The sequence below is a fragment of the Microtus pennsylvanicus genome, chromosome 6 (assembly GCF_037038515.1).
Source record: "Microtus pennsylvanicus isolate mMicPen1 chromosome 6, mMicPen1.hap1, whole genome shotgun sequence".
Taxonomy (NCBI): Eukaryota; Metazoa; Chordata; class Mammalia; order Rodentia; family Cricetidae; genus Microtus; species Microtus pennsylvanicus.
In genome coordinates, this window is record NC_134584.1 from 23,762,523 (window position 1) to 23,785,127 (window position 22,605).

General features: G+C 36.0%; 1 pseudogene; it reads right to left on the reverse strand.

Moving 5' to 3' along the window:
• Nucleotides 1-3,633: 3,633 nt before the first annotated feature.
• Nucleotides 3,634-4,000, reverse strand: LOC142852779 (large ribosomal subunit protein mL52 pseudogene; annotated as a pseudogene).
• Between the last annotated feature and the right edge of the window lie 18,605 nt (nt 4,001-22,605).

The following is a 22,605-nucleotide window of genomic DNA, read 5'->3' on the forward strand; positions in this document are numbered from 1 at the left end:
TATATTTATCACAAGTGAAAGCCTTTATTTGTCATGGGCATTTTCATTGTACTGAGTTAATCTACTGAGGGTAGTAACTGGTCATGGTGAATAACAGCAGTCAAAATTCATAAAGAATAGAAAACCATGAGGTGGGTTAACTAGCAAACCAGTCAGCTGAGGTCACCCATTGTGTCTGCATCAATTCCTTCTTTGGCATTCCTAAATGATAGACTGTAAACTGTAAGCTAAAATAAATTGTTTTTTCTTTCTCCGAAATTGGTATTAGAGAGTGAGAGCTTGCTATAAAAGTCCTGAACTTTGTTGGGTTTAGGGATAGGCGACAATGGAATGTTTGTAACTTTAGGCTAAAAAGTCATGAAGTGTTCAGAGCTTAATGGTACGTTCTGTAGTAACTGAAAAGACAAGAATACTGAGAGAAATGCAGATGATGAGGGTCTTTTTCTAAAGTTTTGGAAAGAAGTTTGAGAATCCTTTAGCCTCTATCTATCAGCGCCTCTTGTGTGAGATACCTGAATTAAGAATCTGTTGAAGTGAAGTAACTTTCCCTTTGATTTAATGGGGTAATGGATGTGAGTTGCTAGAACTAAAAATTCATCTATAGTTAATAAGACACCAACTTCATTGAGATGAAATCTCAGAGGAGGTATCATGGTTGTCACACAGAACCTGGAATATGAACTTGGCAATGTGTAACAGTTGCCTACATGCTACTGGTTTTAGGAACAGTTGAAACTTGGCACTAGGAGAGACCAGGAAAAGTCACTGGTGAAGACAGAGCCTCCGATGTAGTGGATAATCTAGCATATTGGAGATGCAAGGATTATGGAACAACAACATGTGTGGAGAATAATCAGTCTGCATCTATGTTTCCCAGATAAGCTATGTGCACCTGTGGGTGGCAGAGCTGAAGATGTGGAGTGATCCACGCCTTTTAGAACCCAGAAGATAACAAGTGACTTCCACATCGTGGACACGGGGCTGTTTAAACTGTTTGGTTTCGGTTTTCAGTTCGTTCACTTTCTTTGTGTCCTGTCTCTTCCCCTCTGGAATAAGAAAATACATAAACTATTTGGATTTTAAAGGAGCCTACAGTTAGATAACATAGAATTATTTTTAACTATTTGTTTTGATATTATATTTAAAAGGAATCACTTCCTCTTCTTTTCTCCCTCCAACCTTCCCTTGTACACCTTCTGTTTATTCTCTTTCAAACTCGTAGTATTTTTCCTTTATATTTGCTGTTACTGTCCTGTGTGTGTCTTCCCACATACATAGATTTTTAAAGAGACCTTGGACTTTTAAAGTATTAAAGTATTTAAATGGTATGAGACTTTAGCAGTTAGACTCTTTATATTCTAATAATAACATAATAAATTGAGGGCAAAAAATGAAAGGATATGGCTTAAAGATATGTGTTTGTGTCAAAATTGATAATAGCTTAAGGCCATGATTGTTGTCAATGTGACACAAATCTAGACATACCTGGGAAAAAGAAATTTCAACTTGCGCCATCCAATTTCATCAATAATCTTATCTGTGAAATATTTTTTAATTGTTCTTGATATAGAAAGGCTATGTCATCCCTGGGAAGGTGTATGTGGGCTGTGTAAAACCGGCTAATAAAGCAAACCCAACGTGTACAGACAGCAAACAATGTTTCTCCCTGATCTCTGCTTCAGTTCCTGCCTCCAGACACCTGTGCTAGTTTCCTTCTGTGATTCCTTCCTTGATGGATTACAACTACCAGCTGAATAAACCCGTTCTTCCACAACTTACTTTTGGCCTCTCTTTTACCCCAGTAATAGAAAAGCAATCTAGAACAGCCACCTTGTCTGGATTACTTGCATGGACTCTGAGGATCAAAGTTATGCCCTTATGCCTGGCAAGCTATCGCCCTCACTCTCATTCCAGTGACTTTTAATGGGTCTTCTTTCTGATTACCTTACAGATCAAATGGTCTTTAAAACCCTGAAGTACTTAGCAATACTTTGAAGATTAAGCCAATTTTGTTATACATAGTATGTTCACAAACAAGAGCCAAAGTTAATGCGCAGCTGAATTTGCTACACTAAGCAGCCTAAAACTATATTCCTTGTTTCTCTTGCTCCAGTGTTTCAGCAAACAAAATAACAAAAAGCATCAAGATTTATACCTTTTCAAAACTGGGTGGAAATAGTCATTGCTTTCCAGAAGTAATTACCAAGGACTACAAAAATCCAGTCTCTGAAACATCTTCAATCATGCCCAAAGCCTAAATCTCATGAAAGCTCTCTAAATCAGAAAGGGAGGCTTATGAGAATTTTTCTATCCAAAAGGGAGAAGAATCGTATCCTGAGGATGGTAAACAAAATGATTGTTTCAAGCAGACTGAAAAATATATGCCATGCAATTATGATATGTAAAGATATTTTTATTTTTTTGTAAAGATATTTTTAAAACTCAATTTAGAAGCTTAACTTCATTAACAACATTTTTTGTAAAAGTTCCTGTCATTCATCGTGGGCTCAAATTAAACTTTCAGCCCCCCAAATAATTCTTTTCTTGTTCTCGACACATGGATAGTATGTTCTGCCCTCAGTAACCTTAGACCAAAAGATACATTTGCTTTCTACGGAGTAAAGATTTTGTGAAAAGGATCTATTTTACACTTTAAGTTAGACGAATAATGGTAATCTTCATCCTGTCATTTTTACTATTGAAATGTATGACTAGAGGGAGCTGCTCAGGGATGTGCTGTTTGGGGAAATTTTAATCAAAGTCAGCAGCCTACAAAAGAGGAATCTTGCTGTGGATTGGGGGTTGAGGCATCTGGTAAAGTACTTGTCATTCAAACCTGAGGACCTCTGTTGGATCACTAGGGTCCACATTAAAGTCAGGAGAAGTGTGTTCCTGTAAACTCCAAGCTGGGAGATCAGAGACACTGTGATCCCCAGAGTCTGTGTGCATGCCAACATAGCCAAGTGTCCAAGTGCAGTGGGATTCCTTTGCTCAAAATTAAGAAGAAGGGCCACTAAGGAAGACACTCAGTATTGACCTCTGGCACTCAGGTGTGTGTGAGCCCATGCGCATACATGTGTACACATAGACCCTCATTCCTGCCTAATAGTCTGTTTAGAAGACCTTAGGCAAGTGAGCTCGTCAAAGCCTCTAAGTTACTTACAGGAAAACATTTATTTTAAAGTAGCTTGAGAAAGATACTGATATTTTTCAACTTTATGCTACTTCATTATCTATAATCTCTTTATAGGACATCTTTGTTGATGGCTGTGATTTTAATGGCTCAGCCACCTCTTTTGGCCTTCATGAGTCATTTTCGCTTGTTTTAGAAAAACGCTCCTTTCAAATATCATGAGCTTTAATATTTTAATTAGCTCTAAATATTAACCACTATGATAAATACAAAACTTACTGTTAATGTTTTGGCTGGCTTACTAAGGATTACTAACTTACTTTCTTATTCCAATACAGACTAGAGAATGCTTTCTTATCATTTCTGTGTTTATGTTTTGCTCTTCATAGCCCTGTTAATGATGCACATTTAAAATTAATATTCTTAGTATTGAAATAACAGGTAGAATTGTCACTCCAAGTAATTTGATCAAATACTTTTTTTTTTTTTTTTGAGAATGGAGCTGTTTTTTATTGATGTGGAAGTGGACTTCTCAGTGAAATCCCCTTGGATTTCCTGCTTCCTTTCTTCCTCCAACTTCTGCTGCCTGAGCTTCCATGCCTGTAATCCAGCATCCATTTCCTGTGTCAGCAGTACAACTCGTCTTGCAAGCTTCTCCCTTTGAGCTTTTCTTCGAAGTTGGCCTTTCATTGGGGGAGCAGGATGGCCATCGGCGAAAGACCAGTCAGGAAGCTCTGTGAGGGGCCCATAGCCTGAAGGGTTGGCAGCCAGTCCCTGTTGAAGTCGCCACTGGCCGCCAGCCAGAGCCACAGCGCTGCAGTGCAATCTCTGGACACCTATGGACAGCCAAGACCCCAACGCAGCCATCGATCAAATACTTTGTATAGAAAGGCAATTTTCATTATTGGGCAGTGATTTTTAATGAGACTCTGTCATATATCATTTTTTAAAAAACATTTTTAGGTGAAATAGAATCCTATCACTTTCCTCCTTCCTTTTCGCCCTCCAACCCCACCCACAACTCCCCCCACCACTTTCAAGCTGACAGCCTTCTGTAAGGAAATGGTAAGTATGAAAATGGATGATTTCATGCAGGCTCTCAGTCAGCAGCCAGGCAATGCATAATGAATCATAGCAAGCAAGAGTCTGATCTTGTCTGAAGGACCTTCAAAACCGCCAAGTGACTCCCTCACTGTCACAAAGCGCCATACTGCCTATTAACTCAAACCTGTCATGCTTAGGAGTAAGCAGGTTTCCCTGTTCTGTTTTCAGTGTAAGAAAAACATTATCATCTTTCAAATGAGAGCCCTTCACCCATGTGAAGATTTATTCAATCACTCCTTCGTCCATAGTGAAACTCAGTTTCTATTTCTTGGTCTTCATTCTATTGAACGTCTTCTTACCCTGGATAAACTTTCCAGCACATATATGTATATACACACACACACACACACACACACACACACACACACATATATACATATATGAAATTATATATATATATATATATATATATATATATATAACTTCAGGCTGATCACTTCATATCAGAAGACCAGTTCAGGGGGACTCCTCCCTGAGGAAGACCCTTCCTCATATTCTCAGCATTCTCCTGTTGTGACTAGTTCCTAGTCTGAGGTTGAAGCCCTATGAGCTTTCCTGCTTCCATGTTTGAGCAATTTTTAACATCAGTGTACATTGTCACACACCGAGGAAAACATGTTTTAAAAATCTTTACTTTGAAAAAGTTCATGAAGGGGAAGCAAGCAACTTTTGCAGTACTATCCACCAAGCTATTTTCAGTCAAAAAAAGAAATGTAAGTTCAAAAACAAGTTATACCAAAAAAAATACATGTTCTTATTCTTCCTCTGAAGTTATGTAGATTTCAGCTAGACAATTGGACAGCTGTAAAAAATACTGCATATTTCAGCTTTCTCAGAAAGTATATATGAGTGTTTTCCCCAATGGTATGCATGTGGGATATTTGTTTGGGAGCTGGCAGTATTCTTCTTTGAGATGACTAATACATGTTCATGGTTCCTTTGGGGAAACAATTTCTCATTTTTTTTCTGTTTGAAATATGAACAATGAAATGGAGCTAGATTGGCTTCCCTATACTACTCAGAATACTTGGCAATGCTACTCAAAAGTCTGGATCCTTGTCACACACAAAGCATCAAGTAGCCCTGCACTCTTATCTCAGATTTTGATGACAGAACTAAATCCCAACTGGAATAAAGGCAAAGGGATATAACACATTATGTAAAATAGAGGATGCTCTCAGTAAAAACCTTAAGAAACATTTTCAAGTTTGAGAAGGTGAATTTTTTTTCAGATAACACCAAAGGTACATTTTTATTTTGGTATTATGATAATAAATCATTCATGTATACCTCATTATGTGATCTTTTTATGCTGAATAGGTTCCACAAAAGGTAAAAAGTTTACTACTCAAACCTGCCAAAGTAGTAACTCTTTATTATTCTTACCTCAAAGCACCTCTTCTTACATCACATTACCGTGCTCCAATAAAGGCAAATTCCCTAGAACACCTGCAACAGCACACCCTCTCAGAAGGTTGTGACATGTGTTTCTGGCTCTCAGTTTGATAGGATTTATAATCATTTGGAAGGAACCTCGGTAGCTCATCTCAGGATTAACTGAGAGGAAAACAGCCACCTCCAAAGTGAGGAACACCTCCACCCTGGAAGCCAAATATAAAGACATCTACAGAAATATCAGTGTGTGACTGCCTGGCTTCAATTCTTTCTGAACATTGTGTTCATTGCTGCTGTTTTTATGCTATTTTGACATCAGGTTCCAGTTTCTTTAGAGGTCCAGCATGGACTCAATACTGCCAATGCCCCAGGGAGCTTCCAGGATTTCGGTGCCAGACTGAGAGAACTAAGGCATCCAGGAGGCTGGCCTAGAAGCTACCACCAGCTTAGCTATTTTTCCAGTGTTCAAGTAGCTATAGAACTTCCCAGCCCCTACTAAATTCGTCAATCAAGTACTTCCCATTTTCTAATATATACATCTTCTATTGGTCATGTTCCTCTAGAGAACACTGCCTAGGAAAGTGGGGCTCTCAGACCACAACAGTAGAATGACAGATGTATACACTGAATTTATTGGCAACAAAGCACAAATGTAAAATAAAACTAATTCATGAGTTCATAAATATGAAACACTTTATTTAAGAAAAATACTCTCTAGGGGCTGGGAAAATTTCTTAGCTGGTAAGAATATACATTCCTTTTGCAGGGGACCCTAGTTTTGTCCCGAACACCCAAGTGGGGTGACTAATGACTGTAGCCCCAGCTCCAGGCATTCCCCTCTCCTGGCATTCTGAGATACTCATGTACACAAACTGACAAACAGACTCACAACTAAAAACTAAAATAGATTTAACTAAATAAATAAGGGTTAAATAAATAAATTACTCTATGCATTCATCAATTCACTTACTAACATATAAGCACCAAGCATCTCCAATGTGAGAGATCCTCATTTGTGAACGCAATACTATGTCAAACTGTTCTATTTCTGACCACAAATATAGTTTGGAGGAACTAACCACCAAGGAGACCAGAGTTGACAATGGATGTACAGGCCTCTTAAGGATATGAATAGTTCTTCTATCAAAAGTAAAAGTACTTACACATGAAAGCAGACTTGCTATTATTAGGAAGCAGTGCTGATTCATGGAGACAAGCACAACTCAAGCGCTGACAGCGTTTAACTTGTGGTCCTTGTGCTGCCTTCCAGCTCACATGAAAACACAAACCATGCTGCAAAGTGCAGGGCTCTGCCTTCCCTGCACATCCAACAACACTTCTCTCATGCTGCAATGTGCAGGGCTCTGCCTTCCCTGCACATCCAACAACACTTCTCTCATGCTGCAAAGTGCAGGGCTCTGCCTTCCCTGCACATCCAACAACACTTCCCTGGTAAGCACTGGAGTTACAATTTGATGTACATCTATGTTTGGTGCCACTTAATCAAGTAAAGTTTTCCCATACCCTTGAAGGCTTTGTGAATTTCACAGTGAAGTCACAATCATGTTTCTTTAAATGTGAAATGGCATTTGCATTCTTCTTGAACAGGTACTGACATTTCCCCTGGAGCCTTCCTCAAGCTCTTTTCTCCATAAACAGGCTACCGTTCCTTAAACAGAGTTAAAAGTCATGTATTTTTTATTAAAAAATAAGTTCAGTAAAAATCAGGGTTTCTGAGAATAAAAATTATGTTAATGAAATGAGGGCATTTCTCATAAAAGGTGTTTTGAAATAAGAGGCCTGGGTTTTGTTTAATCCATTATTTCCCTTTCCATGAGATTAATGTCTGCTCATAGAAAACCCTAACTTGTTCAAAACACTATATTTTTCACATTATTATTTTTGATGATATTAGAGATTAAAACTACTATCATGCATTGATCTCACAGTCACTCAAAGCACATCGACGCATTTTGAGAATACAATATTCTAAAAAGGGAAATATTTTGCTGCCAGAAGATGAATAAGTCAAATTGGCATTATTAACACTATCTTGTTTGTGTGAGTAGAGTATTTATTTTCAATCATTGATTGTTGACAGAGATTTCTGTCCTGCCAGGTCCTGCAGCCCTTAAGTCCCAAAGAATCATACAGAGGTCTACATTAGTTATAAACTGATTAGCCCATTAACTCAGGCTTCTTATTAACTAATTCTTATAACTTACATTAGCCCATAATTCTTGTCTGATTTAGTCATGTGGCTCTATACCTTTTTGGGCTAGGCAGTCACAACTTGTTTCCTCTGAAGATGGGTTATGACAGTAGACTGAGCTTCACTCTTCCCAGAATTCTCCTGTTCTCATTGCCCCGCCTCTAATTCCTGCCTTGCTACTGGCCAATCAGCATTTTATTAAAAATAATACAAGTGACAGAATAAATGACCATTGTCCCATAGCAATTAATATAAGAGATAAAACATTTATCCAACTGAAAAACAGAGAATAACTAGTTTTAAAAAGATACACCATATAATATAAAGCTATAGCTGACCTTTCGCCCTCTCCTCTCCCCTGTCCTCTGCTCCTTCAACTCTCCTTCTTCCCCTCCTCTGGTTCTCCCCCCTCATCTCCTCCTCTATCTTCTTCTCCATTTTAAGGCTCTGATCTGCGTATTTGAGCATCATATTTTAGTAGCCCTTTTTAGACAGACAGAACTAACAGGGTATCTGCAGGTTTGCAAATCTGTATGTGTAGTAGAGAGAATGAGAGACAGAGATTTTTTTTTAAAAAAAAAGAACTTTTAGCATCTGCGTGATGATAGAAATAAATAATCCAGTTTTCAGGATAGACCATCAAACTTGAGATACAAAATGAAGTTGATTTTGTAACTGACACATGCAGTGAGAAAGGACATGGAATTTCCTTTGCTTAGGAAATGCCAGGCTGGTTTTCCTCAAAGCCTTCAACTGATTGAACAGCACCCATGTCTTAGCTACACTGTGGAAATTATTGTGTTCTACTCAAAGCCTGTCCACATGAATGGAAAATACCTCTGCAAATGTGTTTGCAACAACATCTAAATGAGATCCAAATATCTGGATGCTGTGGCCTAGACAAGCTGGCATATAAAATTAACCAGTGCAGACTTTAAATAGATGCAGCTGTTGGTACAATATCATGGCCCAGTTCATTTCACATTTGTGTAGTCATTAACATGGTATTAATCTATTTTTATTGCGAAAATGAACAAAATGTTGAAATTTAAAATGACAATGTAGTTAGCGAGATTGTATTAATAAAAGAGTTGGAATAGTTTAGCAGTCTGTTCCCTGCAATGATGGTCATGCTTATTGGGAACGGGAGCTGTTCCCGCTAAGCCTATTTATTGTGAAGGTCACCGAGCATGGAGTTCAACACAAAGTTATCCGTAACTTAGCACGTAACAAACAAACTTACATAACATAATCTGTATTACATTGCATTCTAAAGAAAGTTTTAAGATGAATATTTGGATTTTGTTTTCAGGCTTTACTCTTTTAATTGACTCCTTAGGTATTTGTATTTTAAAATGAGATACAAAGACAAAAGAGAGAAATGATTAAAAACTAACTTTAAGGCAATAGTTTACTAACTATCCTTAATGCAAACATGAAATAGCTAGTTCTATCAATGTATGTTTGATTTGCTATTTTAATGACTACACATTTTTAGATTTTATTTAGGTTTAGATAATATGGTAATATTATTAAAAAGTCAAAATTATCACAAGAAATTTGTGCCCTTTGCCCTATCCAGCAACAGCACTCAGAAGAGTAGGCTCTGTACCTCTCCTTGGAAGCAGAATAGAGCAGACCCTGTTAGTGGGAGCACAGGTTAGGAGGTCCTGGGGCATGAGGGTAGAAAGGTTGACCCACCCCACCCCCAATTTGTCATGAGGTAGCAAGGGTAAAGCAAATATGCTCTCCCACTTGCCACCTGTGGTAGAGCAGGCCTCAGGAGCATGAGAAAAGAAGAGCTAGCTCCAAGGGCTTCAATCCAGAGAGTAAGCCCTGCACTGCTGGTCCTGATGGTGTGAGGGCAGGTGAGCTGGACACAAGAGTGTCAGAGCAGGAGAATTGGCCCAGCTCCTTCCTGTCTGACAAGCTGGCTGAGCTAATTCAGGTGCTGGAGAGCTTTCCCAGGTGCTGATGAAGAAGGAAAGCAGGCAGGCTGACAAACCAGCTACTACCCTGTTTCAGAACCAGGACTATGAGGTAGCCCACCCTCAACATCCATCTTTTCTATAAACTGCTGGAGCATATGAACGGGCCAGACCTACAAGATCTCCACAACACAAGGCAATAATAGAGTATCCAGAAGGAGTCCTAGAGAGGGCCCAGTATCTATAGTGTAGTATAAAACAGAGATCTCAAATCAGACCAAAAACTCATTGCAATGAACACTTACAAGTAAGATGTATGGACTGAAGGGTATACTGTCTGAGTTCCTGGGCCACACTATAGCTTCCATACTGCGATTTTTTTATTCATTTGTTGTTGTTTGTTTGTTTTTATTTGCTTTTAGTTTGTTTTTTTGGTTTTTATTTTAAATTTTGTTTTGGTAGGGATGTTATAAGAGCAGAGGGCAGAAGTGAGGAGGAGAAGGGGAGATGAATGAAATCAGGATACATGATGTGAAATCCAAAAAGAATCAACAAAAAGATGTTTTTAAATGAAGTTTGTGCTGATGCTTCTCTGCTGTTTACCTGGTTCCGACTCTTCTTGCCTTTACACTGGGAGATGATATTGCATGCTCTCCCATGAGAGAGATTAACCCTTCATAATAGAGGCCCCTAGTGTACTCCAATAGTCCTTTAATAGTTCCTCTTACTATAGTATATTAGATAGACTGCCCTGATAAAAGTTGAAAGGAAAATACACAGGTTAACAAATACAAATGTAGGAAACATTAAAAGAAGAAGGTAGATTATTTTGTGTGTTCATTTTAATTCAGTCCTTGTGTAGACGAATTCAGACAATGATGGAGGAAAAAGATTAGTCATTTCTGGTCATGAAAACATCACAGGTAGAGGACTTTTTTTTTAACATAAAAGAAAAGAAGTCGGGTCTTCAGATAATGAAGTATTTTCTTTGGAAGAACACTTTTAAATTGCCTTCATGTTACTGTTCACATTTATTTACACCATTTTGTCATATTTTTTGGAGGTTATGCAAATTCCTCTTTCAATTCTGTCTCATCCTGGGTAACCTCTTTATTTCTGCCTTCTCTACCCATACTATCCTCTGGATGCTCATATGATGGTTCTTTGCTTTCAGGGAGAGGGAGTATTCTAGGTTTGGTTGTTTTTTATTTTCCTTTTTTTGTTAGTTTGCATACATTCTATCTTACCTCTTGATAGTGTCTCACAATCTCTCACCTATTACAATTAATTTTCCCCAAGGATATTATTCAACACATTGTATTTTTCCTCCTATATATCATTTTTGTGACATACTTAACTTTTTCTTTATTTTGTGTTGCTTATACTATTAATTTATCTTGATAAGTTATCAATAATTGTTTATTATCAAGATAATTTAAGTCAATATTTATCACATTTTCTCTTGTGGTAACAGTTTGTTTTATTTATCTTTCTATCGCTTTTCAGATCCTCAGTAAATGAGCTTTATTTTCTCAGAGCACATATCTATTGCATATTTCTTTGAAGATGGAAGGTGGAATGATACATATCCAAAAGACCTACTGCTTCTTTTTGAATCCTAGGTAAATATTTTTCAACATTGTCATCTATGCACATATCTACAAAACTTGCCATTCTTTCTTTTCAACAATGCGAAAAGTGAAAAGGCTTCTTATCTTACAAGCTTCGTCAGAGGTTAACAACACTTTCCTTATTTTGAAATGATTTCTTACCTTGAGATGTCTAGCTATCTTCTGTCTCTCCATGCCAAACATCCACCTCATCTATAACTGGAGGAGAGTTTGAATGGGCCAGGCCTGCAGATTCAAAGCTACAAGATCTCCACAATGCGATGCAATAATAGGATACCCTAGTGGTGTCCCTGTGAGGGTCATTATTCACAGTGTAACAGAAGCCAAAGGTCTCAAACCAGACCATTGACTCATTGCAAAGGACACCGGCAAGTGAAGATGTATGAACTAAATGATATACTGTGTTACTGTGTTACTCACTCATTGATTCACTATAGAATCAATTGTCTTATTCCTGATGTATATCTTCCACAGTTCATATCCATAAACAAAAATCAGATTTTAGGATACATACACTGAGTAGTTTTATTAAGAATAACTCTTGACAGCATTTGGAAAGGATTGAAAGAATGACTAATGGAAAAGATATTGAATGTATAAATATGATGTATTAATAGAAGCAATTATACTAAATCAGCAAGTTAAATATGAATTATGGTACATTTACTGTTCATAATGATGAGGTCAGAGTCAATGTTAAGAATCTGTGTATGCAGGCAGCTTAACTTCACAAGTAGAGATCATTACTACCTAGTACAACCCAATATCAGGAAATGTTTATAACGTTTTGAATAACCTAGACTTAATCTTAGGTAACTTGGGAAATTATTATTATTATGACAATCACTTAAAACTATGTTATTAATATAACTCATCATTCTCCTTCAAATATATTTGAAAAGTGTATGTTGGAACGCAACATAAAGAAAACCTTGAGGAATGAAAGTGTTATTATGACATACATCTCCATGATTCTCACCCATGGGGTAGCAGGAATGGCAGCAAACAGGAGGCAGCTCATTAAGTCACATCCAATGTTAGGAAGCAGAAAGAGTTGAATGGCAGTACTCAGCTGGCTTTCTCCTTTCAGTCTCAAAACGCAGTCCAAAGAATCCACATTCTTAAAGTCTTTCCTCTTCATTTAAACTCTTCTGAAAACACTGTTAGGCACACCCAGAGGTGTATTTTCATGATGATTATAAGTCCAGTCATGTTGACAATTAAGATTAACCACATATCTCTTCCTTTGAACCATAAAGAAAAGTATACAATCATCACCAGAGATATAGAAGTACATACAGATAAAATAAAATTTATTCAATGCTATTTAAATAAATTTAGGTCAAGTCATATCTTTCTTGTGTTTCAAATAATAAGATAGCTTTGCTTAAAGTTGTTATTCATTTTCAGACACCTAAAGATTTGCTAACTACATCAAAATTCAGAAGAATGTGGTGTTTACAACACTTTATTGAAATCTAATCTTGAGACAATCTTGGCCTACTTTTAAAATTAAAAGCATTCATAGGTTAGTGAAATTCAGCTAAAATTTGGTGATTGCTATCTTCACGAGAAAGTTCTCTTATTTGCTGTTGAGTTATGAAATTCTAGTTCGTGGAGGGTAAGGAACTTTAATAGAACAATTAAATCCCACTGCTTTTATTTCAAGAATACCAAAGTAGAGTGGAATACTATAGATAGCACAAAGTAATTCACAAGTACACTAACCTGAGGATCTAATCTAATCAAAATATACTCAGCATTAATGAATCTATTCCTGTCTTAGAAGCCAGTAAGTCTTGTCTTTCTCTTCTATGAATCTCCTTCTCCTACTATAACATGAAATCATTCAGCATTTGCACTTCAGCTGGCAATAACTTTGGCAATGGATCATTGGAATTAAGCAAAGCTGAAATAAAATTAATCAATAAAAAATATTGTTCACTAAATTAATTTAACCCTGACACTAAGTAGTTTGCTCTAATATTGGTTGGTTTGTTTTAGAAATAATATTTCTTTCAATTTCCCTACACTTCTATGCCTCACTTTATTCTCTAAAATGAAACCAAGGCATTCGGATTACACTATTTGAAAATATAAAATCTATTCTCTAAAATGAAACCAAGGCATTCTGATTACACTATTAAGAAGTGATTCATATTGAAAAATACAAATAATTATTAATTATTAAGCTAATCATAAACTATCAGTATGTGATCATTTCAAATCTCTTTGACATCAACATTTCCCTTCTACTTGATGAGAAATATAAAACTATAAAAAAAGCAGGATCATTCAAGAATTTGCTAAGGAGTAAACTAAGGATTTGAGACTAGATTGTGGGCATAGATTGAGGGGGAGCACAGAGAAAGTTTAAAGCTTAAGCTTAGTCTAATGGGAACCGTACAAGGCCAGTGCAGCCCTCATATCCTTGTTCATCTTCTAAGTGACATTGGTGAAGTTGGATAGCATTTTTATACTAAGCCCTAGGCTACACTGTACTTTGGAATTCTGTTCTCCACACACTGGGACATATTTGATTGAGCCAGCATAGAAAGAACAGAGGCAGTTCTTGGTCAATAAATGATGAATTCAAGAGAAAGTCTAGTTTCCCCTGGCAAAGCAATGATGAATATATCACATATATTTATCCATAGTATAAAAATAGAACACATAGATATCAGATAGAGTATTTATAATTATACTATTAGCATTATTTTTATGTATAATATTGAATTGATAGCTGAAATGAGAATATCACCAAAAAAATTCAGCTTGACTTGGCTTATTTCTCCCTCATCTACTGCTGTATTTCCTTGTTAGTTTTGCCAAGTATCATTAGCTAACCTGACTGATTTCGTCAAGGACTCTTTGGTAAATTATTTACTGACAAGTAAATAACATAAGGAACTGCTTCCATAGAACTCAGTTTGAGAGTAATATCTGCTTAAAGATAAAGAAAACTAAACATCGAGAAATGAGGGTGAAAAATAATTATTTGATGTGTATTTGTTTCTAGAAAATCACTTATATTTTTCAATTGAAACTACATTATAATTATTCAAAATATATTTGAAATTTAGAAACCTAAAAGTAAATACAGTATGATTTAAAGTGCATAAAAGTCAAAATATGATAAATTTCAAACACTATAAATTAAAAGCATAGATACTACAGTGTGTTCAAATATTAAAACTATACGTATCCCCTTCCCTGAGAATGATGGATAGACTGGGACCTCTGGTAACTCTCCAGGAAAAACCTTCCTATAATTTATGACCATAGTACCTAAATCACCACCTAACAGTGTCAATAGTGGGCAAAAGCAGGAGAGTCTAACAGATTTTTGAAGGGATAATTACGGAGACAAATAATGTATTCATGCCTTTTATTTTATGAGTGTAACTAGTTGGTGAGGTCCATACAACTAAATGTGCTATTGGAAAGAGATTTTTTTCTGGATGGGACAATGATGAAAGCAAATCATGACTGCTGGAAAGGACAAAGGAATGCCAGAGGAGAAAGAACCAATTGAGAGGATTCTAAATGCTATCTACCCAGAGGTACGACTCTCTCTTCATAGGTGCAATGGGATTCCCAGTGAATATCCTAAACCACAGCATACAGGTCAAATTCAAATCAAGAAATGAAATGCCTAGCAAATAGAGAGGCTGCAGTATTTTTTAAAAAGTGGCACAATCTTCAATCTCTACAACTTAATAATGTCCAATACAGAAACCTAAAAACCTCAATATCTGAAGAAGAATAGGGAAATTGAATGTATGCTTTCATGTGGGAAAACGTTTACCAAACCTGACACCAAAGTGGATGAAAAATACTCTTTTGATATTTTTAATGTGTATCATATTTATTCCAAATAAAATATAGAAAACTTATGTCACAATGAATTCAGTGGAAGAAATGTAGGCAGAGAAATAGAACAAGTAAAAAAGGAGACACTCTAGAAGGGGGAAAGGCAAAGAATAAACAATAAATGTCCTTGGGGAGAAAAGCTAGTGGAGTGAAAATTAAGTAAACACGGTGTGAATACACAAGACAAACAATTTGAGCAACACAGAAATAAAAAATAACCAAAACCAAGAAATTCACAGCTTCCAGTTAAATAGGGGCACAGTGTTCAAACTGCGCATCATTGTGATAGAGGAGAGAACTTTAAAGAGGAAAATCAATTGTGATTTGACTTCCATGGTTCATATTGAGAAGCTTGATATGATGTACACCTGATCTTTTGTTTGCAATGTAATGGGATGTGCTTTTTGTTATTTTCTTTTGGATTGTCCTCAGAAATCCCTCTTTCGTTTTTATGTTGTGATGCTGTAATTCTCTTTGGGATAATCTGAACTTGCTATATCTGTAAGGTGTGTGTGTGTATCTTGGGTGAGTAGTGTGCGTATGAGTATGTGTGTATTTGTCTGTTTGTGTGGGAAAGTGTTGCTATGGGGATGTGTTTGTGTGAGAAAGAGTGTTGGTATGGGGATATGTTTGTGCGTTCCATGTATATTCCTGGGAAATTTAAAACAAATTATCTCTCCATTTAATTTTCTTGTCATTTGCTCTCCATTTATTTAGAAAACCTAAAACTTCTACACAAGGTGTGCACTTAACTTTATATCAAACTCTAGGATTGTGTGTGTGTGTGTGTTTTCTGAAAGCTCAAGAAGAATTTTATTAGAATTTAAAAGAAGTACATCCCAGAGTCCCAGAGCAAGGAAGCTGTAAATCTACATAGCTGCTTGGAGGAGGAGTAAGAAAAAAGCCTTGTTTCCTGAGTTAGGCAGACCTGGGAGTCAGGAAGGTGGGAGTGGTGGGGTTTTAGAGAAAGAGTAATAAAGTTCAACATATCAGAAAACAAATGGGTAAGCAAAACATCCTTAGGCTCTGGCTGGCATCTTGATTAAGCTCTTTAAAATCTTTTACCGAAGACCTGGTAAAAGCACCAGCATTAAGCCTGATAAACTGAGTTTAATCATAGGAGCCCACAAGGTAGAAAGAGGGAAAGATCTTTAAAGTTGCTCTTTGAGCTCCACGTGTACACAGTAGCATGCTCATGTGTGCATATCCACGTTCACATAATGGAAATAAATAAAACTGTAATTAAGTGTTTGGACTAATCCCCTTGGTTACTTCTTCACAGTAAGGGACTTTTTTCTTTTGCTTTGTTTTGTCTACTAAGAAAACATTAGAGAAATGATTTATCTATAGTGATATTGTGACTTCTTTATTTAATTATTAACCATTTCACATGACTAATTCTTATAATGCACATGTTCCTGTTGATATAATTACTGGCTTCTTGACATTGTCTTCTGATTCCACAATATGTATTATTATGTTATATTATATTATATTATTCAGATTATTTTAAATTCCTTCTCCAACCTCAGAGAGGGAACTATATTGATGGAATGCATCTGTTGTTATTTCTTTTCCACATACTTTGCATTTAAGTAAAATGTACATGCATCCATGCACCTCTGCTTAGATGTATTAAATTTGACGTTCTCTTCTTTCCTTTCTTAATGATGGGCTTCTCTTACTTGCTATAGATGTCTCTCAGGCTCACCGCAAGACAAGACTTGTGTCATCTCCCTTGCTCCAGCCTATGTTAGACATAACTTAGAGGGGCTTCAGGGACTCTGTTTATGCAGCATTGTTTGCTCGTTTCCATACAGAATCCATAATTACATCTGTGCCAGATGCTCTGTAGGAAGAATGTCCCTCTACAAGCGTGTTCTTTAGCGATGTGGGCATAAGTTTATACCAAAGAGGGCTTTCCACGCAGAATACAGACATTTTTTCTTCTACCTCTCACCCCACAGAAATAAACCAGAACCTCTGACATGTGTTTCACACATTTTGATTGGACAATACCTCAAAATTTTTCTGTTTTTTTTTGGGGGGGGGCAGAGGCTATGTCAGTTTCTTAAGTGGTGTAGCTACTAACAAGTTGCCCGTGTGCCACTAAACAAGGCCCCACCCATGCTCATGCTAGCAACTGACTAAACTCAACATGTCATGCACAAGAGATTACATTAAAATAAGAGAAGGATTTGATTGAAAGAAAAGGAGCCTCAGTGTCAGAAGGAGGGGAGATGAGAGAAGATAAGAAGGAAGTGAAAATGATTAATGTTCTGTATGCATGTGCACACATGTACACACGCACAAAATTCCCAATGGACAAAAATATTAAATTTAGCTTGAACTAGTAGAGGAAGGAAGAATTTTCAAAAAGTGATTTTGTAGCCAGTAGATTTTCCTGTACAAACCAAGACCTCGATAACAATTCACACTATAGAAGGAACAAATAATTACACATTCAAAAAAATGAAACCATGGCTTCAATAATTGCCTGAGATAGGAAACATTTGTTGAAATGAAATATAAATCCAATAAAATATAAAGCCCATTAGCATGAAGAAAATGCTGATGATTAGACCACATTAAAATTAAGAACTTTAGTTCATCAAAATAACCGCTATGGAAACAGAAAAATTAAAGACCACAAAAAAACCATTTGCAATAGAGAGATGTGAATATAGATTTTTATCCAGAAAAAAGTACTATAAAATCAATATATAAAAATAGAAAGTTCAGTTAAATTTGCAAAGTTTTCCGTAGTTCATCACATAGAGAAGATATATGCACATACACGTATCCAACAAAATTTTGAAATTTTGCTGTTTTACCTTAGTTATCTGAGAAATGTTAATTAAATTGAATTGAGAAACCCACTACATAGTCACTGAAAACCTAAAATATAAATGACTAAATATGCCAAGATTTGATAAATGTGCAGAGCAGCTAGAATTCTCACACATTAGTGAAATGAAAAGGCATTTTATATTAATGTGTGTAGAAAGAAGAAGGAAAAGGAGAAAGACATAGAACACAGAGTGACAGAGACCAAAGTAAACAAGAGAGGGGGGAGAGAAAATGAAAGGTGTAGGACAAAGGAAAAGAGGGAAGAAGGAAGGAAAGACGAAAGGAAGGAAGGAAGGAAGGAAGGAAGGAAGGAAGGAAGGAAGGAAGGAAGGAAGGAAGGAAGTCATCTACCAAATCTACCTCTAAATATATAACCCCAAAGATTTATCCTGAAATTTTTCTAGCGTCTTTATTTTTTGAATAGTCAATACTTGACGTCAATCCCTATGTTTTCCACTGAAGCATGGGACATTTGAATTCTTGAATTTAAAAGAACTATGGGCATTGTAAGAATATATGGTTTTTAAAAAACGGGATGGAGAGATGGCTCAGAGATTAAGAGCACTGGTTATTCATCCAGAGGTCCTTAACTAAATTTCCAACAAACACATGGCGGCTTGTAACCATCTATAAAGCATTCTGGTGTCCTCTTCTGGTGCACAGTGCAGGAGTATATACAGGTAGAACCCTGTTTACATAATAAACAAATCTTTAAAAAAATCTTAAAATGGATGGAAGAAATAAAGTGAAAGGAAGGAAGGAGAATGGGATGTATGGTGAGGAAAGTGGAGGAAGGGATCAATGGAGGGAAGGAAGGAAGGAAGGAAGGAAGGAAGGAAGGAAGGAAGGAAGGAAGGAAGGAATAAAGGAGAGAGGACATTCCAATAAAATGTGAGCTAAAATAGTGGCTTCTATATAACACCTGTCACTCTCAGTAACAATATGTAGGCTGTCCCAGGAGGGAAAAACAGAAGTGAGAGAATTATCTGCAGCTAAAACAAAACATGGCAAAGTTGACAGGGGCTATTTGCTCCCACACCTCCCATCAGTGACTTTGAAAGAAGAGATGTGTGAACCAAGTAGTGGATCATTATGTATCTAATTTGGACAAATATGGTTTTTTGTATGAAATGTGAATAAATTTCGCCAACATCTCGTTTGCTTTATAAATTGACAATATAATTATATTAATGTGCTTCCAAAGCACAAAGAAGCTAAACCAGATTTTCTAAGATTGATTACATGTATCTAAGTCAGTGAGATGAGCCCAGGGTGTTCCTGAGTGATAATGCTATTCAACTTATTGACTGGCTGCATAGAACGTGGGTGGCTTTGCTTTGTTCAGCTTATTCAACACTTCAATTTCTGCCATATGCACAAGTCTATATAAAGACTATGTGCTAATGGAGAGGGGAAATTGATGTTTTTTTTTGCCCACAAGTGCAGCAAAAACCAGTATATAATTAAAAAATAGAGGTAAGGAAAGAGAAATTCCTAGGTCTCAATGATTTTAAGTCATTTCTTACAAATAAGAGGACAAAGAATTGATGTGTAAACAAAGTGAAGGTAAGTTTCAAACACTAATGTGGCTTCAATTTTTATGCATTCATATGATTTATGATAAAATCGTAATTTAAAAAATGGTGCTGCCTTATATTTTAGACCACCAGTGAGTAAAATAAAAAGATATTAACATTCAATAGCTCTCAAAGATTCGAGCAACCCAAATATAATTCTCTGACAAAAATGAAATAAACTACATCAATAACAGTTTGAAAATGAAAATACCCTTATGATAGTCCCTAAAAATGACATGTGGTGAAAGGGGAATGTAATGCAACTAAAATATACCAAGATGGACAGGTGAAGAAAGAGAGGTTTGCAGATGCCAATTCACTTAGCTGTACACCAGTGCTAAGCAATATACGGCAGGCTAAGACTTGATATTTTTTCTTCCTACAATATTTTTGCATGCTTGTTATTTCTTTTCACCCTTTCAACTCTTTATGAAATTAACTTCTCATTAAAAAATACCCCTTTGGTACTTCAAAATGAAATATACATTTTATTTTATCAGATATTTACAGGAGTTGTAAATGAAATGCTTTAAATTTTGTTCAATTTAAAATATTTGATTAGGAAAGCAAAAACTAATTCCTCCATCTTTATTGATGATTTTTATTTGCTATGATTCACACTTCACACATTGGTTTTTGTTTTTTCTTAATTTCAAATTTAATTTACATTTCAGGGTGTGATAGTTTGAATGAGAAATGTCCTCCATAATCTCAGACATTGGACCACATGGTTCCCAGTAGGTGGCACTGTTTGATGAGATTTAGGAGGTGTGGCCTTGATGGAAGTTGGATGTTACCAGGTATGGGCTTGGAAAGTAAACAGCTTTCTGTACCTTCACAGACTCTAAAACAACTGATGTTAGCTCTCAGCATCTAGCACCATCCCCCAAGCTTTGGCTTTGTGCCAAACTTTCCTACCATTACTGGTATTACTACCCCTTTGGAATAGTAAATCCAAATAAACATTGTCTTCTATGACTTATTTGGTCATGGAATTTTATCACAGTAACATTACAGTAACTAATACATGGGGCTAAACTGAATGTCAATATAGCATTTTTACCAATAGATGGCACTTAATAAAATAAACATTTTGAACTTAACCAATGTTGTCTAAAAATTGTACATGTTGTTCATTTAGACACCATTTTCTTCTTAGAAAGTTTCTAAGATTTAGGGCACATGCTTGAAATTCTGGTTTCACTTGGGTATTATGTAAACTCAATAGCATAGAACAATGAAATTTCTGATACAAATAAAATTTCAGTTCAATATCAGCCTTTATTAGTCACTTTGGAAAGGTTTAATATTTGGGGTGATAGCAACTGGCACATCTTTGTTTTACTGTCCCTGTATGAACAATGCCACCAGCAACTGAAACTACTGAAACATTGTTGAACACACATCAGTTCACTTGCCCTTTCTCTTGCTTCCCTTATCTCCTGATGATAAAATAATAACTTTTAATGTTATTTTCCTTTCTTTTTTTATTGTAGAAACTCAGGTCAAATCAGGTTGAATTTTCTCAAATGCTTTAATAATTAAGAGAATGTTTTTATGTGTACATGAAATCCAGCAGTATAAAATTTAATACAAGCCAACATGCCAAAAAAAAAAATGATGGCAGCCTTCCAGGAAGAACTAAATTCATGAAATAGTTGTTAATAAGGTTTTTACTCAGGGGCAATTCTTCTCTTTCATTTTCTTTTTGTGTTAGCAACTCTAAAAGCCCATCTCCCTAATGAATTATTGAACCAAGCAAGATAAAATAATATAAATGAATATATCAAAATTTCCATTAAATGATACAATCCTAAAGACTTCTACAAAACCCCCTATTATGCAAACAATGGAATGCAAGAAAGCATAGAAATAATGAAAATAAACACCTCCCAGAAGAAAAGAATCACGTGATGCCTTAGTTATGTTGGAATGTGCTTTAGTTTAAGCATGTGATTTACATAGCAAGTGTAGAGGAAGGCTGAAGAAAAGGAGTTTTCTTCACGTTGTCACTTGTGAGAAACCATATTTTGTAAGTATCAAAATTAGTGATAGAATTTGAAAGAAATTGATATTTATTACAGTGTTAGTTTGGATAGTCAGTCTAATGATAAAATTATATTAATGTGGTTTTTTTTTCCTTAAGAACTCACACACTCTCTGTGATTTCCCTGCTATTATGTACTAGTAAAAGAAATTTCTACATTTGCAACAAAAAAGAATCAATAACATAAAACTTAAGATGTTAGATTCATTAAGCTACGGAAGAAACGTGTAAAGGCATTTATGTCCTGTTTACTCCCTGTATGAAAGTAGATATCTCTACCACAAAACTTATGCTAGTTACAGGTAGCTTTTCAGGTTTAGATTGCTTACTCAACCAGATACTGATGCGTTGTTTATGCATTTAAGAAATACTCATCAACCTCAAAGCAATCAGGCAATCTTTTATTACCATTAAGAGCTGCAGGTTTTCAGTATGGATACACCTGCATCTCAATTACTTCACTGACCGCAGAAAATTAAGGTGACTGCTTTGAACCTTAGTTTCCTCATATACAGATTGATCAGAATCACCCCTTTTCAGGGTGTTATTCTGATAATTAAATAAGGTAAACCACATAAAAGTCCATGCAGAATGCCCTCATATAACCCTATAATAAACAGAAGCTGTTATTAATATAATTATCTTTTGCACTATCATTACTATAATTATTATCATCACTGCATCTATCCCTAAATCCTCTTTATGGCCTTCTGCAGTTTCTTCTATTGGATATTGTGGCACTTCTCAGACTTCTGAAACAACAGTTGTCCTTATAACTTGCAACAACAATAATATAGAAGACACACGGCTTTTAAGCTATGAAGCTGACAGAGAACCTCTTACCTCATAAAATAT